Source organism: Phyllobates terribilis, unplaced genomic scaffold (assembly GCF_046119375.1).
Source record: "Phyllobates terribilis strain yellow unplaced genomic scaffold, ASM4611937v1 Scaffold_2__4_contigs__length_985480577, whole genome shotgun sequence".
NCBI lineage: Eukaryota > Metazoa > Chordata > Amphibia > Anura > Dendrobatidae > Phyllobates > Phyllobates terribilis.
The window spans coordinates 798,002,412-798,023,550 of record NW_027362762.1 but is presented as its reverse complement, the minus strand read 5'-3'; positions in this window follow the sequence as shown (position 1 = coordinate 798,023,550).

Below are 21,139 nucleotides of genomic sequence, written 5' to 3'. Positions count from 1 at the left end.
TAGATATTCTGTACTTACTGTATATATCTATGGCTCATCTATAGATAGATATCCTGTACCTACTGTATATATCTATGGCACATCTATAGATAGATATTCTGTACGTACTGTATATATCTATGGCACATCTATAGATAGATATTCTGTACATACTGTATATATCTATGGCACATCTATAGATAGATATTCTGTACATACTGTATATATCTATGGCACATCTATAGATAGATATCCTGTACATACTGTATATATCTATGGCTCATCTATAGATAGATATTCTGTATATACTGTATATATCTATTGCTCATCTATAGATAGATATTCTGTTCATACTGTACTGTATATATCTATGGCACATCTATAGATAGATATTCTGTATATACTGTATATATCTATTGCTCATCTATAGATAGATATTCTGTTCATACTATACTGTATATATCTATGGCACATCTATAGATAGATATCCTGTACATACTGTATATATCTATGGCACATCTATAGATAGATATTCTGTACATACTTTATATATCTATGGCACATCTATAGATAGATATTCTGTACATATTGTATATATCTATGGCACATCTATAGATAGATATTCTGTACATACTGTATATATCTATGGCACATCTATAGATAGATATCTTGCACATACTGTATATATCTATGGCACATCTATAGATGGATATTCTGTACTTACTGTATATATCTATGGCACATCTATAGATAGATATTCTGTACATACTGTATATATCTATGGCACATCTATAGATAGATATTCTGTACATACTGTATATATCTATGGCACATCTATAGATAGATATTCTATACATACTGTATATATCTATGGCACATCTATAGATAGATATTCTGTATATACTGTATATATCTATGGCACATCTATAGATAGATATTCTGTACATACTGTATATATCTATGGCACATCTATAGATAGATATTCTATACATACTGTATATATCTATGCCATATCTATGGATAGATATTCTGTACTTACTGTATATATCTATGGCTCATCTATAGATAGATATCCTGTACATACTGTATATATCTATGGCTCATCTATAGATAGATATTCTGTACATACTGTATATATCTATGGCACATCTATAGATAGATATTCTGTACATACTGTATATATCTATGGCTCATCTATAGATAGATATTCTGTACATACTGTATATATCTATGGCTCATCTATAGATAGATATTCTGTACATACTGTATATATCTATGCCACATCTATAGATAGATATTCTGTACTTACTGTATATATCTATGGCTCATCTATAGATAGATATTCTGTACATACTGTATATATCTATGGCACATCTATAGATAGATATTCTGTACATACTGTATATATCTATGGCACATCTATAGATAGATATTCTGTACATACTGTATATATCTATGGCACATCTATAGATAGATATTCTGTACATACTGTATATATTTATGGCACATCTATAGATAGATATTCTGTATATACTGTATATATCTATGGCTCATCTATAGATAGATATTCTGTACATACTGTATATATCTATGGCACATCTATAGATAGATATTCTGTACATACTGTATATATTTATGGCACATCTATAGATAGATATTCTGTATATACTGTATATATCTATGGCACATCTATAGATAGATATTCTGTACATACTGTATATATTTATGGCACATCTATAGATAGATATTCTGTACATACTGTATATATTTATGGCACATCTATAGATAGATATTCTGTACATACTGTATATATCTATGGCACATCTATAGATAGATATTCTGTACTTACTGTATATATCTATGGTACATCTATAGATAGATATTCTGTACATACTGTATATATCTATGGCACATCTATAGATAGATATTCTGTACATACTGTATATATCTATGGCACATCTCTAGATAGATATTCTGTACATACTGTATATATCTATGGCACATCTATAGATAGATATTCTATACATACTGTATATATCTATGGCACATCTATAGATAGATATTCTGTACATACTGTATATATTTATGGCACATCTATAGATAGATATTCTGTACATACTGTATATATCTATGGCACATCTATAGATAGATATTCTGTACATACTGTATATATCTATGGCACATCTATAGATAGATATTCTGTATATACTATATATATCTATGGCACATCTATAGATAGATATTCTGTACATACTGTATATATCTATGGCACATCTATAGATAGATATTCTGTACATACTGTATATATCTATGGCACATCTATAGATAGATATTCTGTACATACTGTATATATCTATGGCACATCTATAGATAGATATTCTGTATATACTATATATATCTATGGCTCATCTATAGATAGATATTCTGTATATACTGTATATATCTATGGCACATCTATAGATAGATATTCTGTACAAACTGTAAATATCTATGGCTCATCTATAGATAGATATCCTGCACATACTGTATATATCTATGGCTCATCTATAGATAGATATTCTGTACATACTGTATATATCTATGGCACATCTATAGATAGATATTCTGTACATACTGTATATATCTATGGCTCATCTATAGATAGATATTCTGTACATACTGTATATATCTATGGCACATCTATAGATAGATATTCTGTACATACTGTATATATCTATGGCACATCTATAGATAGATATTCTGTACATACTGTATATATTTATGGCACATCTATAGATAGATATTCTGTACATACTGTATATATCTATGGCACATCTATAGATAGATATCCTGTACATACTGTATATATCTATGGCACATCTATAGATAGATATTCTGTACATACTGTATATATCTATGACACATCTATAGATAGATATTCTGTATATTGTATATATCTATGGCTCATCTATAGATAGATATTCTGTACATACTGTATATATCTATGGCACATCTATAGATAGATATTCTGTACATAATGTATATATCTATGGTACATCTATAGATAGATATTCTGTACATACTGTATATATTTATGGCACATCTATAGATAGATATTCTGTACATACTGTATATATCTATGGCTCATCTATAGATAGATATTCTGTACATACAGTATATATGTATGACACATCTATAGATAGATATCCTGTACATACTGTATATATCTATGGCTCATCTATAGATATATATTCTGTACATACTGTATATATCTATGCCACATCTATAGATAGATATTCTGTACTTACTGTATATATCTATGGCTCATCTATAGATAGATATCCTGTACCTACTGTATATATCTATGGCACATCTATAGATAGATATTCTGTACGTACTGTATATATCTATGGCACATCTATAGATAGATATTCTGTACATACTGTATATATCTATGGCACATCTATAGATAGATATTCTGTACATACTGTATATATCTATGGCACATCTATAGATAGATATTCTGTACATACTGTATATATCTATGGCACATCTATAGATATATATTCTGTACATACTGTATATATCTATGCCACATCTATAGATAGATATTCTGTACTTACTGTATATATCTATGGCTCATCTATAGATAGATATCCTGTACCTACTGTATATATCTATGGCACATCTATAGATAGATATTCTGTACGTACTGTATATATCTATGGCACATCTATAGATAGATATTCTGTACATACTGTATATATCTATGGCACATCTATAGATAGATATTCTGTACCTACTGTATATATCTATGGCACATCTATAGATAGATATTCTGTACATACTGTATATATCTATGGCTCATCTATAGATAGATATTCTGTACATACTGTATATATCTATGGCACATCTATAGATAGATATTCTGTACATACTGTATATATCTATGGCTCATCTATAGATAGATATTCTGTACATACTGTATATATCTATGGCCCATCTATAGATAGATATTCTGTACATACTGTATATATCTATGGCACATCTATAGATAGATTAGATATTCTATACATGCTGTATATATCTATGGCACATCTATAGATAGATATCCTGTACATACTGTATATATCTATGGCTCATCTATAGATAGATATTCTGTACATACTGTATATATCTATGGCACATCTATAGATAGATATTCTGTACATACTGTATATATCTATGGCACATCTATAGATAGATATTCTGTACATACTGTATATATCTATGGCTCATCTATAGATAGATATTCTGTACATACTGTATATATCTATGGCACATCTATAGATAGATATTCTGTACATACTGTATATATTTATGGCACATCTATAGATAGATATTCTGTACATACTGTATATATCTATGGCACATCTATAGATAGATATCCTGTACATACTGTATATATCTATGGCACATCTATAGATAGATATTCTGTACATACTGTATATATCTATGACACATCTATAGATAGATATTCTGTATATTGTATATATCTATGGCTCATCTATAGATAGATATTCTGTACATACTGTATATATCTATGGCACATCTATAGATAGATATTCTGTACATACTGTATATATCTATGGTACATCTATAGATAGATATTCTGTACATACTGTATATATTTATGGCACATCTATAGATAGATATTATGTACATACTGTATATATCTATGGCTCATCTATAGATAGATATTCTGTACATACTGTATATATCTATGGTACATCTATAGATAGATATTCTGTACATACTGTATATATTTATGGCACATCTATAGATAGATATTCTGTACTTACTATATATATCTATGGCTCATCTATAGATAGATATCCTGTACATACTGTATATATCTATGGCTCATCTATAGATAGATATTCTGTATATACTGTATATATCTATTGCTCATCTATAGATAGATATTCTGTTCATACTGTACTGTATATATCTATGGCACATCTATAGATAGATATTCTGTATATACTGTATATATCTATTGCTCATCTATAGATAGATATTCTGTTCATACTATACTGTATATATCTATGGCACATCTATAGATAGATATCCTGTACATACTGTATATATCTATGGCACATCTATAGATAGATATTCTGTACATACTTTATATATCTATGGCACATCTATAGATAGATATTCTGTACATATTGTATATATCTATGGCACATCTATAGATAGATATTCTGTACATACTGTATATATCTATGGCACATCTATAGATAGATATCTTGCACATACTGTATATATCTATGGCACATCTATAGATGGATATTCTGTACTTACTGTATATATCTATGGCACATCTATAGATAGATATTCTGTACATACTGTATATATCTATGGCACATCTATAGATAGATATTCTGTACATACTGTATATATCTATGGCACATCTATAGATAGATATTCTATACATACTGTATATATCTATGGCACATCTATAGATAGATATTCTGTATATACTGTATATATCTATGGCACATCTATAGATAGATATTCTGTACATACTGTATATATCTATGGCACATCTATAGATAGATATTCTATACATACTGTATATATCTATGCCATATCTATGGATAGATATTCTGTACTTACTGTATATATCTATGGCTCATCTATAGATAGATATCCTGTACATACTGTATATATCTATGGCTCATCTATAGATAGATATTCTGTACATACTGTATATATCTATGGCACATCTATAGATAGATATTCTGTACATACTGTATATATCTATGGCTCATCTATAGATAGATATTCTGTACATACTGTATATATCTATGGCTCATCTATAGATAGATATTCTGTACATACTGTATATATCTATGCCACATCTATAGATAGATATTCTGTACTTACTGTATATATCTATGGCTCATCTATAGATAGATATTCTGTACATACTGTATATATCTATGGCACATCTATAGATAGATATTCTGTACATACTGTATATATCTATGGCACATCTATAGATAGATATTCTGTACATACTGTATATATCTATGGCACATCTATAGATAGATATTCTGTACATACTGTATATATTTATGGCACATCTATAGATAGATATTCTGTACTTACTGTATATATCTATGGCTCATCTATAGATAGATATTCTGTACATACTGTATATATCTATGGCACATCTATAGATAGATATTCTGTACATACTGTATATATCTATGGCACATCTATAGATAGATATTCTGTACATACTGTATATATCTATGCCACATCTATAGATAGATATTCTGTACTTACTGTATATATCTATGGCTCATCTATAGATAGATATTCTGTACATACTGTATATATCTATGGCACATCTATAGATAGATATTCTGTACATACTGTATATATCTATGGCACATCTATAGATAGATATTCTGTACATACTGTATATATCTATGGCACATCTATAGATAGATATTCTGTACATACTGTATATATCTATGGCACATCTATAGATAGATATTCTGTACATACTGTATATATTTATGGCACATCTATAGATAGATATTCTGTATATACTGTATATATCTATGGCTCATCTATAGATAGATATTCTGTACATACTGTATATATCTATGGCACATCTATAGATAGATATTCTGTACATACTGTATATATTTATGGCACATCTATAGATAGATATTCTGTATATACTGTATATATCTATGGCACATCTATAGATAGATATTCTGTACATACTGTATATATTTATGGCACATCTATAGATAGATATTCTGTACATACTGTATATATTTATGGCACATCTATAGATAGATATTCTGTACATACTGTATATATCTATGGCACATCTATAGATAGATATTCTGTACTTACTGTATATATCTATGGCACATCTATAGATAGATATTCTGTACATACTGTATATATCTATGGCACATCTCTAGATAGATATTCTGTACATACTGTATATATCTATGGCACATCTCTAGATAGATATTCTATACATACTGTATATATCTATGGCACATCTATAGATAGATATTCTGTACATACTGTATATATTTATGGCACATCTATAGATAGATATTCTGTACATACTGTATATATCTATGGCACATCTATAGATAGATATTCTGTACATACTGTATATATCTATGGCACATCTATAGATAGATATTCTGTATATACTATATATATCTATGGCACATCTATAGATAGATATTCTGTACATACTGTATATATCTATGGCACATCTATAGATAGATATTCTGTACATACTGTATATATCTATGGCACATCTATAGATAGATATTCTGTACATACTGTATATATCTATGGCACATCTATAGATAGATATTCTGTATATACTATATATATCTATGGCTCATCTATAGATAGATATTCTGTATATACTGTATATATCTATGGCACATCTATAGATAGATATTCTGTACAAACTGTAAATATCTATGGCTCATCTATAGATAGATATCCTGCACATACTGTATATATCTATGGCTCATCTATAGATAGATATTCTGTACATACTGTATATATCTATGGCACATCTATAGATAGATATTCTGTACATACTGTATATATCTATGGCACATCTATAGATAGATTAGATATTCTATACATGCTGTATATATCTATGGCACATCTATAGATAGATATCCTGTACATACTGTATATATCTATGGCTCATCTATAGATAGATATTCTGTACATACTGTATATATCTATGGCACATCTATAGATAGATATTCTGTACATACTGTATATATCTATGGCACATCTATAGATAGATATTCTGTACATACTGTATATATCTATGGCTCATCTATAGATAGATATTCTGTACATACTGTATATATCTATGGCACATCTATAGATAGATATTCTGTACATACTGTATATATCTATGGCACATCTATAGATAGATATTCTGTACATACTGTATATATTTATGGCACATCTATAGATAGATATTCTGTACATACTGTATATATCTATGGCACATCTATAGATAGATATCCTGTACATACTGTACATATCTATGGCACATCTATAGATAGATATTCTGTACATACTGTATATATCTATGACACATCTATAGATAGATATTCTGTATATTGTATATATCTATGGCTCATCTATAGATAGATATTCTGTACATACTGTATATATCTATGGCACATCTATAGATAGATATTCTGTACATACTGTATATATCTATGGTACATCTATAGATAGATATTCTGTACATACTGTATATATTTATGGCACATCTATAGATAGATATTCTGTACATACTGTATATATCTATGGCTCATCTATAGATAGATATTCTGTACATACAGTATATATGTATGACACATCTATAGATAGATATCCTGTACATACTGTATATATCTATGGCTCATCTATAGATATATATTCTGTACATACTGTATATATCTATGCCACATCTATAGATAGATATTCTGTACTTACTGTATATATCTATGGCTCATCTATAGATAGATATCCTGTACCTACTGTATATATCTATGGCACATCTATAGATAGATATTCTGTACGTACTGTATATATCTATGGCACATCTATAGATAGATATTCTGTACATACTGTATATATCTATGGCACATCTATAGATAGATATTCTGTACATACTGTATATATCTATGGCACATCTATAGATAGATATTCTGTACATACTGTATATATCTATGGCACATCTATAGATATATATTCTGTACATACTGTATATATCTATGCCACATCTATAGATAGATATTCTGTACTTACTGTATATATCTATGGCTCATCTATAGATAGATATCCTGTACCTACTGTATATATCTATGGCACATCTATAGATAGATATTCTGTACGTACTGTATATATCTATGGCACATCTATAGATAGATATTCTGTACATACTGTATATATCTATGGCACATCTATAGATAGATATTCTGTACCTACTGTATATATCTATGGCACATCTATAGATAGATATTCTGTACATACTGTATATATCTATGGCTCATCTATAGATAGATATTCTGTACATACTGTATATATCTATGGCACATCTATAGATAGATATTCTGTACATACTGTATATATCTATGGCTCATCTATAGATAGATATTCTGTACATACTGTATATATCTATGGCACATCTATAGATAGATATTCTGTACATACTGTATATATCTATGGCTCATCTATAGATAGATATTCTGTACATACTGTATATATCTATGGCACATCTATAGATAGATATTCTGTACATACTGTATATATCTATGGCACATCTATAGATAGATTAGATATTCTATACATGCTGTATATATCTATGGCACATCTATAGATAGATATCCTGTACATACTGTATATATCTATGGCTCATCTATAGATAGATATTCTGTACATACTGTATATATCTATGGCACATCTATAGATAGATATTCTGTACATACTGTATATATCTATGGCACATCTATAGATAGATATTCTGTACATACTGTATATATCTATGGCTCATCTATAGATAGATATTCTGTACATACTGTATATATCTATGGCACATCTATAGATAGATATTCTGTACATACTGTATATATCTATGGCACATCTATAGATAGATATTCTGTACATACTGTATATATTTATGGCACATCTATAGATAGATATTCTGTACATACTGTATATATCTATGGCACATCTATAGATAGATATCCTGTACATACTGTATATATCTATGGCACATCTATAGATAGATATTCTGTACATACTGTATATATCTATGACACATCTATAGATAGATATTCTGTATATTGTATATATCTATGGCTCATCTATAGATAGATATTCTGTACATACTGTATATATCTATGGCACATCTATAGATAGATATTCTGTACATACTGTATATATCTATGGTACATCTATAGATAGATATTCTGTACATACTGTATATATTTATGGCACATCTATAGATAGATATTCTGTACATACTGTATATATCTATGGCTCATCTATAGATAGATATTCTGTACATACTGTATATATCTATGGTACATCTATAGATAGATATTCTGTACATACTGTATATATTTATGGCACATCTATAGATAGATATTCTGTACTTACTATATATATCTATGGCTCATCTATAGATAGATATCCTGTACATACTGTATATATCTATGGCTCATCTATAGATAGATATTCTGTATATACTGTATATATCTATTGCTCATCTATAGATAGATATTCTGTTCATACTGTACTGTATATATCTATGGCACATCTATAGATAGATATTCTGTATATACTGTATATATCTATTGCTCATCTATAGATAGATATTCTGTTCATACTGTACTGTATATATCTATGGCACATCTATAGATAGATATCCTGTACATGCTGTATATATCTATGGCACATCTATAGATAGATATTCTGTACATACTGTATATATCTATGCCACATCTATAGATAGATATCCTGTACATACTGTATATATCTATGGCACATCTATAGATAGATATTCTGTACATACTGTATATATCTATGCCACATCTATAGATAGATATCCTGTACATACTGTATATATCTATGGCACATCTATAGATAGATATTCTGTACATACTGTATATATTTATGGCACATCTATAGATAGATATTCTGTACATACTGTATATATCTATGGCTCATCTATAGATAGATATTCTGTACATACTGTATATATCTATGGCACATCTATAGATAGATATTCTGTACATACTGTATATATCTATGGCACATCTATAGATAGATATTCTGTACATACTGTATATATTTATGGCACATCTATAGATAGATATTCTGTACATACTGTATATATCTATGGCTCATCTATAGATAGATATTCTGTACATACTGTATATATCTATGGCACATCTATAGATAGATATTCTGTACATACTGTATATATCTATGGCACATCTATAGATAGATTAGATTTTCTATACATGCTGTATATATCTATGGCACATCTATAGATAGATATCCTGTACATACTGTATATATCTATGGCTCATCTATAGATAGATATTCTGTACATACTGTATATATCTATGGCACATCTATAGATAGATATTCTGTACATACTGTATATATCTATGGCACATCTATAGATAGATATTCTGTACATACTGTATATATCTATGGCTCATCTATAGATAGATATTCTGTACATACTGTATATATGTATGACACATCTATAGATAGATATCCTGTACATACTGTATATATCTATGGCTCATCTATAGATATATATTCTGTACATACTGTATATATCTATGCCACATCTATAGATAGATATTCTGTACTTACTGTATATATCTATGGCTCATCTATAGATAGATATCCTGTACCTACTGTATATATCTATGGCACATCTATAGATAGATATTCTGTACGTACTGTATATATCTATGGCACATCTATAGATAGATATTCTGTACCTACTGTATATATCTATGGCACATCTATAGATAGATATTCTGTACATACTGTATATATCTATGCCACATCTATAGATAGATATCCTGTACATACTGTATATATCTATGGCACATCTATAGATAGATATTCTGTACATACTGTATATATCTATGGCACATCTATAGATAGATATTCTGTACTTACTGTATATATCTATGGCTCATCTATAGATAGATATCCTGTACATACTGTATATATCTATGGCTCATCTATAGATAGATATTCTGTATATACTGTATATATCTATTGCTCATCTATAGATAGATATTCTGTTCATACTGTACTGTATATATCTATGGCACATCTATAGATAGATATTCTGTATATACTGTATATATCTATTGCTCATCTATAGATAGATATTCTGTTCATACTGTACTGTATATATCTATGGCACATCTATAGATAGATATCCTGTACATGCTGTACATATCTATGGCACATCTATAGATAGATATTCTGTTCATACTGTACTGTATATATCTATGGCACATCTATAGATAGATATCCTGTACATGCTGTATATATCTATGGCACATCTATAGATAGATATTCTGTACATACTTTATATATCTATGGCACATCTATAGATAGATATTCTGTACATACTGTATATATCTATGGCTCATCTATAGATAGATATTCTGTATATACTGTATATATCTATGGCACATCTATAGATAGATATTCTGTACAAACTGTAAATATCTATGGCTCATCTATAGATAGATATCCTGCACATACTGTATATATCTATGGCACATCTATAGATGGATATTCTGTACTTACTGTATATATCTATGGCACATCTATAGATAGATATTCTGTACATACTGCATATATCTATGGCTCATCTATAGATAGATATTCTGTACATACTGTATATATCTATGGCACATCTATAGATAGATATCCTGTACATGCTGTATATATCTATGGCACATCTATAGATAGATATTCTGTACATACTGTATATATCTATGGCACATCTATAGATAGATATTCTATACATACTGTATATATCTATGGCACATCTATAGATAGATATTCTGTATATACTGTATATATCTATGGCACATCTATAGATAGATATTCTGTACATACTGTATATATCTATGGCACATCTATAGATAGATATTCTATACATACTGTATATATCTATGCCACATCTATGGATAGATATTCTGTACTTACTGTATATATCTATGGCTCATCTATAGATAGATATCCTGTACATACTGTATATATCTATGGCTCATCTATAGATAGATATTCTGTACATACTGTATCTATCTATGGCACATCTATAGATAGATATTCTGTACATACTGTATATATCTATGGCTCATCTATAGATAGATATTCTGTACATACTGTATATATCTATGGCTCATCTATAGATAGATATTCTGTACATACTGTATATATCTATGCCACATCTATAGATAGATATTCTGTACTTACTGTATATATCTATGGCTCATCTATAGATAGATATTCTGTACATACTGTATATATCTATGGCACATCTATAGATAGATATTCTGTACATACTGTATATATCTATGGCACATCTATAGATAGATATTCTGTACATACTGTATATATCTATGGCACATCTATAGATAGATATTCTGTACATACTGTATATATTTATGGCACATCTATAGATAGATATTCTGTACATACTGTATATATCTATGGCACATCTATAGATAGATATTCTGTGCTTACTGTATATATCTATGGCACATCTATAGATAGATATTCTTTACTTACTGTATATATCTATGGCACATCTATAGATAGATATTCTGTACATACTCTATATATCTATGGCACATCTATAGATAGATATTCTGTACATACTGTATATATTTATGGCACATCTATAGATAGATATTCTGTACATACTGTATATATCTATGGCACATCTATAGATAGATATTCTGTACTTACTGTATATATCTATGGTACATCTATAGATAGATATTCTGTACATACTGTATATATCTATGGCACATCTATAGATAGATATTCTGTACATACTGTATATATCTATGGCACATCTATAGATAGATATCCTGTACATACTGTATATATCTATGGCTCATCTATAGATAGATATTCTGTATATACTGTATATATCTATTGCTCATCTATAGATAGATATTCTGTTCATACTGTACTGTATATATCTATGGCACATCTATAGATAGATATTCTGTATATACTGTATATATCTATTGCTCATCTATAGATAGATATTCTGTTCATACTATACTGTATATATCTATGGCACATCTATAGATAGATATTCTGTACATACTGTATATATCTATGGCACATCTATAGATGGATATTCTGTACATATTGTATATATCTATGGCACATCTATAGACAGATATTCTGTACATACTGTATATATCTATGGCACATCTATAGATAGATATCCTGCACATACTGTATATATCTATGGCACATCTATAGATGGATATTCTGTACTTACTGTATATATCTATGGCACATCTATAGATAGATATTCTGTACATACTGTATATATCTATGGCACATCTATAGATAGATATCCTGCACATACTGTATATATCTATGGCACATCTATAGATGGATATTCTGTACTTACTGTATATATCTATGGCACATCTATAGATAGATATTCTGTACATACTGTATATATCTATGGCACATCTATAGATAGATATTCTGTACATACTGTATATATTTATGGCACATCTATAGATAGATATTCTGTACATACTGTATATATCTATGGCACATCTATAGATAGATATTCTGTGCTTACTGTATATATCTATGGCACATCTATAGATAGATATTCTTTACTTACTGTATATATCTATGGCACATCTATAGATAGATATTCTGTACATACTCTATATATCTATGGCACATCTATAGATAGATATTCTGTACATACTGTATATATTTATGGCACATCTATAGATAGATATTCTGTACATACTGTATATATCTATGGCACATCTATAGATAGATATTCTGTACTTACTGTATATATCTATGGTACATCTATAGATAGATATTCTGTACATACTGTATATATCTATGGGACATCTATAGATAGATATCCTGTACATACTGTATATATCTATGGCACATCTATAGATAGATATTCTGTACATACTGTATATATCTATGGCACATCTATAGATAGATATTCTGTATACTGTATATATCTATGGCTCATCTATAGATAGATATTCTGTACATACTGTATATATCTATGGCACATCTATAGATAGATATTCTGTACATACTGTATATATCTATGGTACATCTATAGATAGATATTCTGTACATACTGTATATATTTATGGCACATCTATAGATAGATATTCTGTACATACTGTATATATCTATGGCTCATCTATAGATAGATATTCTGTACATACAGTATATATGTATGACACATCTATAGATAGATATCCTGTACATACTGTATATATCTATGGCTCATGTATAGATATATATTCTGTACATACTGTATATATCTATGCCACATCTATACATAGATATTCTGTACTTACTGTATATATCTATGGCTCATCTATAGATAGATATCCTGTACCTACTGTATATATCTATGGCACATCTATAGATAGATATTCTGTACGTACTGTATATATCTATGGCACATCTATAGATAGATATTCTGTACATACTGTATATATCTATGGCACATCTATAGATAGATATTCTGTACATACTGTATATATCTATGGCACATCTATAGATAGATATCCTGTACATACTGTATATATCTATGGCTCATCTATAGATAGATATTCTGTATATACTGTATATATCTATTGCTCATCTATAGATAGATATTCTGTTCATACTGTACTGTATATATCTATGGCACATCTATAGATAGATATTCTGTATATACTGTATATATCTATTGCTCATCTATAGATAGATATTCTGTTCATACTATACTGTATATATCTATGGCACATCTATAGATAGATATCCTGTACATACTGTATATATCTATGGCACATCTATAGATAGATATTCTGTACATACTGTATATATCTATGGCACATCTATAGATAGATATTCTGTACATACTTTATATATCTATGGCACATCTATAGATAGATATTCTGTACATATTGTATATATCTATGGCACATCTATAGACAGATATTCTGTACATACTGTATATATCTATGGCACATCTATAGATAGATATCCTGCACATACTGTATATATCTATGGCACATCTATAGATGGATATTCTGTACTTACTGTATATATCTATGGCACATCTATAGATAGATATTCTGTACATACTGTATATATCTATGGCACATCTATAGATAGATATTCTGTACATACTGTATATATCTATGGCACATCTATAGATGGATATTCTGTACATATTGTATATATCTATGGCACATCTATAGACAGATATTCTGTACATACTGTATATATCTATGGCACATCTATAGATAGATACCTGCACATACTGTATATATCTATGGCACATCTATAGATGGATATTCTGTACTTACTGTATATATCTATGGCACATCTATAGATAGATATTCTGTACATACTGTATATATCTATGGCACATCTATAGATAGATATCCTGCACATACTGTATATATCTATGGCACATCTATAGATGGATATTCTGTACTTACTGTATATATCTATGGCACATCTATAGATAGATATTCTGTACATACTGTATATATCTATGGCACATCTACAGATAGATATTCTGTACATACTGTATATATCTATGGCACATCTATAGATAGATATTCTATACATACTGTATATATCTATGGCACATCTATAGATAGATATTCTGTATATACTGTATATATCTATGGCACATCTATAGATAGATATTCTGTACATACTGTATATATCTATGGCACATCTATAGATAGATATTCTATACATACTGTATATATCTATGCCATATCTATGGATAGATATTCTGTACTTACTGTATATATCTATGGCTCATCTATAGATAGATATCCTGTACATACTGTATATATCTATGGCTCATCTATAGATAGATATTCTGTACATACTGTATATATCTATGGCACATCTATAGATAGATATTCTGTACATACTGTATATATCTATGGCTCATCTATAGATAGATATTCTGTACATACTGTATATATCTATGGCTCATCTATAGATAGATATTCTGTACATACTGTATATATCTATGCCACATCTATAGATAGATATTCTGTACTTACTGTATATATCTATGGCTCATCTATAGATAGATATTCTGTACATACTGTATATATCTATGGCACATCTATAGATAGATATTCTGTACATACTGTATATATCTATGGCACATCTATAGATAGATATTCTGTACATACTGTATATATCTATGGCACATCTATAGATAGATATTCTGTACATACTGTATATATTTATGGCACATCTATAGATAGATATTCTGTATATACTGTATATATCTATGGCTCATCTATAGATAGATATTCTGTACATACTGTATATATCTATGGCACATCTATAGATAGATATTCTGTACATACTGTATATATTTATGGCACATCTATAGATAGATATTCTGTATATACTGTATATATCTATGGCACATCTATAGATAGATATTCTGTACATACTGTATATATTTATGGCACATCTATAGATAGATATTCTGTACATACTGTATATATTTATGGCACATCTATAGATAGATATTCTGTACATACTGTATATATCTATGGCACATCTATAGATAGATATTCTGTACTTACTGTATATATCTATGGTACATCTATAGATAGATATTCTGTACATACTGTATATATCTATGGCACATCTATAGATAGATATTCTGTACATACTGTATATATCTATGGCACATCTCTAGATAGATATTCTGTACATACTGTATATATCTATGGCACATCTATAGATAGATATTCTATACATACTGTATATATCTATGGCACATCTATAGATAGATATTCTGTACATACTGTATATATTTATGGCACATCTATAGATAGATATTCTGTACATACTGTATATATCTATGGCACATCTATAGATAGATATTCTGTACGTACTGTATATATCTATGGCACATCTATAGATAGATATTCTGTATATACTATATATATCTATGGCACATCTATAGATAGATATTCTGTACATACTGTATATATCTATGGCACATCTATAGATAGATATTCTGTACATACTGTATATATCTATGGCACATCTATAGATAGATATTCTGTACATACTGTATATATCTATGGCACATCTATAGATAGATATTCTGTATATACTATATATATCTATGGCTCATCTATAGATAGATATTCTGTATATACTGTATATATCTATGGCACATCTATAGATAGATATTCTGTACAAACTGTAAATATCTATGGCTCATCTATAGATAGATATCCTGCACATACTGTATATATCTATGGCTCATCTATAGATAGATATTCTGTACATACTGTATATATCTATGGCACATCTATAGATAGATTAGATATTCTATACATGCTGTATATATCTATGGCACATCTATAGATAGATATCCTGTACATACTGTATATATCTATGGCTCATCTATAGATAGATATTCTGTACATACTGTATATATCTATGGCACATCTATAGATAGATATTCTGTACATACTGTATATATCTATGGCACATCTATAGATAGATATTCTGTACATACTGTATATATCTATGGCTCATCTATAGATAGATATTCTGTACATACTGTATATATCTATGGCACATCTATAGATAGATATTCTGTACATACTGTATATATCTATGGCACATCTATAGATAGATATTCTGTACATACTGTATATATTTATGGCACATCTATAGATAGATATTCTGTACATACTGTATATATCTATGGCACATCTATAGATAGATATCCTGTACATACTGTATATATCTATGGCACATCTATAGATAGATATTCTGTACATACTGTATATATCTATGACACATCTATAGATAGATATTCTGTATATTGTATATATCTATGGCTCATCTATAGATAGATATTCTGTACATACTGTATATATCTATGGCACATCTATAGATAGATATTCTGTACATACTGTATATATCTATGGCTCATCTATAGATAGATATTCTGTACATACAGTATATATGTATGACACATCTATAGATAGATATCCTGTACATACTGTATATATCTATGGCTCATCTATAGATATATATTCTGTACATACTGTATATATCTATGCCACATCTATAGATAGATATTCTGTACTTACTGTATATATCTATGGCTCATCTATAGATAGATATCCTGTACCTACTGTATATATCTATGGCACATCTATAGATAGATATTCTGTACGTACTGTATATATCTATGGCACATCTATAGATAGATATTCTGTACATACTGTATATATCTATGGCACATCTATAGATAGATATTCTGTACATAATGTATATATCTATGGCACATCTATAGATAGATATTCTGTACATACTGTATATATCTATGGCACATCTATAGATATATATTCTGTACATACTGTATATATCTATGCCACATCTATAGATAGATATTCTGTACTTACTGTATATATCTATGGCTCATCTATAGATAGATATCCTATACCTACTGTATATATCTATGGCACATCTATAGATAGATATTCTGTACGTACTGTATATATCTATGGCACATCTATAGATAGATATTCTGTACATACTGTATATATCTATGGCACATCTATAGATAGATATTCTGTACCTACTGTATATATCTATGGCACATCTATAGATAGATATTCTGTACATACTGTATATATCTATGGCTCATCTATAGATAGATATTCTGTACATACTGTATATATCTATGGCACATCTATAGATAGATATTCTGTACATACTGTATATATCTATGGCTCATCTATAGATAGATATTCTGTACATACTGTATATATCTATGGCACATCTATAGATATTCTGTACATACTGTATATATCTATGGCTCATCTATAGATAGATATTCTGTACATACTGTATATATCTATGGCACATCTATAGATAGATATTCTGTACATACTGTATATATCTATGGCACATCTATAGATAGATTAGATATTCTATACATGCTGTATATATCTATGGCACATCTATAGATAGATATCCTGTACATACTGTATATATCTATGGCTCATCTATAGATAGATATTCTGTACATACTGTATATATCTATGGCACATCTATAGATAGATATTCTGTACATACTGTATATATCTATGGCACATCTATAGATAGATATTCTGTACATACTGTATATATCTATGGCTCATCTATAGATAGATATTCTGTACATACTGTATATATCTATGGCACATCTATAGATAGATATTCTGTACATACTGTATATATCTATGGCACATCTATAGATAGATATTCTGTACATACTGTATATATTTATGGCACATCTATAGATAGATATTCTGTACATACTGTATATATCTATGGCACATCTATAGATAGATATCCTGTACATACTGTATATATCTATGGCACATCTATAGATAGATATTCTGTACATACTGTATATATCTATGACACATCTATAGATAGATATTCTGTATATTGTATATATCTATGGCTCATCTATAGATAGATATTCTGTACATACTGTATATATCTATGGCACATCTATAGATAGATATTCTGTACATACTGTATATATCTATGGTACATCTATAGATAGATATTCTGTACATACTGTATATATCTATGCCACATCTATAGATAGATATTCTGTACATACTGTATATATTTATGGCACATCTATAGATAGATATTCTGTACATACTGTATATATCTATGGCTCATCTATAGATAGATATTCTGTACATACAGTATATATGTATGACACATCTATAGATAGATATCCTGTACATACTGTATATATCTATGGCTCATCTATAGATAGATATTCTGTACATACAGTATATATGTATGACACATCTATAGATAGATATTCTGTACTTACTGTATATATCTATGGCTCATCTATAGATAGATTTCCTGTACCTACTGTATATATCTATGGCACATCTATAGATAGATATTCTGTACGTACTGTATATATCTATGGCACATCTATAGATAGATATTCTGTACCTACTGTATATATCTATGGCACATCTATAGAAAGATATTCTGTACATACTGTATATATCTATGCCACATCTATAGATAGATATCCTGTACATACTGTATATATCTATGGCACATCTATAGATAGATATTCTGTACATACTGTATATATCTATGGCACATCTATAGATAGATATTCTGTACTTACTATATATATCTATGGCTCATGTATAGATAGATATCCTGTACATACTGTATATATCTATGGCTCATCTATAGATAGATATTCTGTATATACTGTATATATCTATTGCTCATCTATAGATAG